At 33.7% G+C, this 2988-nt stretch overlaps 1 long non-coding RNA gene across 1 annotated transcript; it reads right to left on the reverse strand.

Annotated features, from left to right (window-relative positions):
- Positions 1–751: 751 nt before the first annotated feature.
- On the reverse strand, positions 752–2564 carry LOC111808991. Its single transcript, XR_002817165.1, has 2 exons — positions 2048–2564; positions 752–1065 (listed from the first exon to the last, which is right to left on the reverse strand). It is a non-coding gene; the product is annotated as an uncharacterized LOC111808991 (long non-coding RNA).
- Between the last annotated feature and the right edge of the window lie 424 nt (positions 2565–2988).

Below are 2988 nucleotides of genomic sequence, written 5' to 3' on the forward strand. Positions count from 1 at the left end.
GGGGAGGGGGTAATGAGCCTGAGGATTCACCATCATGATTTTTCACTTCTTTCTCTCTTTTTTTTTTTTTTCTCTATCATGCCTTTGCCTATGCACATATTCATCAAACACAACAACCCCTGATGTGATATGTCAAGTCTCTTTGGTCCATCCTACGCAACATCTTCCCATTCCCAATCTCTCTGCTACCCCCTCATTCTCATTCTTCTTCTCTATCCACTTTGATACCTTCCCACATTTTATCTCTCTGTAAGTTAGACTTCTTGTTCGAAGGTAAACCAAACACCAGTTCACACAAACCATAAATCTATAACTAAACATAAGCTAAGTTTGATGAACTCATACTTCTAACCTCATCCTAAATCCAAGCAAAGATTTCAAAATTTTAGAACTTTGCAATCTCAAGATAAAAAAGTTAAAGACTTCTCATTCACGTGAACTAGATAAATCTTAGAGAATGTTGAACTTGATCTAGGGAATAGTTGGAAAAAAAAAATGTTCAAGCTTATCGGGATGTATTGAATTGTGTATCCAAGTCTCTTTCGTGTCCATGCGGCCATGATGGGGGAGTGTGAGTGTGAGTGTGAGTGCCTATTATTTGACTGAGGGATAGTTCACGTGTTGGCAATGTATTGAAAATTGCATAAGAAAAATGAAAAATGAAAAATGAAAGTATACTTCATAATAGTGGAAATCTTTTTTTATCAAAATGAAAATGTCCTCTTCAAAACAATTGACAACTAAAAGATAATTAGACTTTGAAGAAACTATATATTAAGACACGAATATACATGTCACGAGAATGGCTGACATTAATTTCTTACATTATGACAGAAAAACAGAGATTTTGAGTATATGATTAAAATATAAGAAAAGGGGATAAGCATGAAAATGATCAGTAGTCTCTCTTTGCTTTCTGTTCCCCTCTTTTGCTCATTGGATAAACAAGGAATCTTTGACTAACCATTTGAAGCATTTCCAGCTGCAAAAAGAAACGCTTGCAACTTCTAGCAGAAAGAGAGAGAGAGAGAGAGAAAAAAAAAACGTATACTTCTGGCTCATTCTCTGCATGAAGAGTTAAAAGCAACTAAATAATTAAAGAATTGAAAGAGCAATTATTAGGAGGTTATTGAAGGTTAGAGCTAATTGGGTTTGTTTAATTTCGCAATCCTTGCAAACAAAATGTTTTGGTTTCATTTAGGACTTCAGATGTGAGAGATTTAGACATAGCAAACATTGTAAACACCAGAGGATTCATATAGCAATTGTCATATTACTTTAATTCAATCCAACAAACTTCTAAAAAAATGTGATACTTATTAAAAAAAAAAAAAAAAGTCCTCGTTTTAGTGACCCAATTCATTATACACCATAACTGATACCTAACACTTTTCTTTGTACATTACATGAATGTTAATAAGAATAAAATAACTAAATTAGTACATTTTGCATATGCATGCATGGCCAACAATAATTTTAATGAGAAAATGTTAGGATTTTAATTTAAGTTCAGATTATAGAAACAAGGATTTTATTCCCCATGGGGTCAAGTCAAACCTTTCTCTCTCTGGCTGCCAAAAGCAAGAGCACATGATCCCATGTGTGTATGTAAATTTAATCTAAACCTTAAACTGATCTACAAGATTACCAACCCAACTAATTTCAGAAATCCCACTGACATAAGCAGGGGAAAATTGGTCACAATCTCAGAACACAAGATTCTCGGGTAGAAACGAAATCAGCTAAAAGGCCATCAACTTCACCCCATCAGAGCTAAGAAACAAAGCTAAAAGAAACTAATGAGATGGGTTTAATACAGAGCAAACCAATGTACTAAAACAGAGTAATCAAATTCCCAACAGTTCCCATTTCCATGGGGTTTCTCAATCTCAAAACATGTGCAATTTACTAGTTTTCTGGGTTCATCTTGGGTTAAATGCATATAGTCCACAAACAAATATTATCCAAACATTTTAGCCATAAACGATGGTTGAATGGAAAAACAAAAAAGAAAAGGTTTAAAAAGGAGTTGTTTGGTACTACTAACCTCACCAGACAACTTCCCCAACAAGCAGAAGATATTGTTGTCCCTTCGATTGTCTTATAGGCATTTCATCGAACACCTTGAGGACACCTTCTGTTTGACCCCCGCAAATGATTGATTCTGATCATTGTTCGAGGACCCGAATCGTGGATTCCTAATTAAAACAATGGTCGGTTACTTGGGCCTCCAAGCTTTCACTTTCCCCCAAAAAGACATGTTTCTTCCTGCTCAAACCTCAAATCCCGAACTACTGCCCTTCTTCAATGAACGGAGAAACGAAAGCACTGAAAGTGTAAGTAGCAACACAGCCCTTAACCAATGCCCAAATTGTTCGTTGAATTCAGATGCATGAATCCCACTTCCCCTCATCTCATGATTCTCTTGGTCCTTCGCTTACCTAATTAGAATTCCAAACAAACTTAAGAACATCACTGCGGTCCGAGCCAGAGAAATTTGTGGAGTTCGGGTTCGTGAAATATTTAGGCCTGAAGTCTAAATTCTAATTTTTTTCGACTCTCAATAATTGCTTCATTTTAGTTTAGCACTTTTTAATTTCTTAAATACACTTTATACCGTTAAAAAAATAAATAAAAATTAAACCTCTAATTCAAGGAAGAGATAAGAGATAGTTCATATCAATTACAGCTGAGTATAACTTGACATTGTACCAACTTTACTTTTTAAAAAAATAAAATTGTTTGACGTTCATGTTATAACTATTATATACGAAAAAAATATTTAAAACATTTCATCTTAAAAATTTGTATGGACTTAAACATTCATAAACTTTGCAAATTTGGAAAAAATATTATTGAAATAAGAAAGAAAATTACTTTCTATCAAAGTTTATAAAGGTGATTGTGTTACTAAATTACCATACAATCATTAAGATATAAAAAGAAAAACATTTACTATTTACTATCGAAGTTCAAACGTTATTGTGC

The sequence above is a fragment of the Cucurbita pepo genome, chromosome LG01 (assembly GCF_002806865.2).
Source record: "Cucurbita pepo subsp. pepo cultivar mu-cu-16 chromosome LG01, ASM280686v2, whole genome shotgun sequence".
NCBI lineage: Eukaryota > Viridiplantae > Streptophyta > Magnoliopsida > Cucurbitales > Cucurbitaceae > Cucurbita > Cucurbita pepo.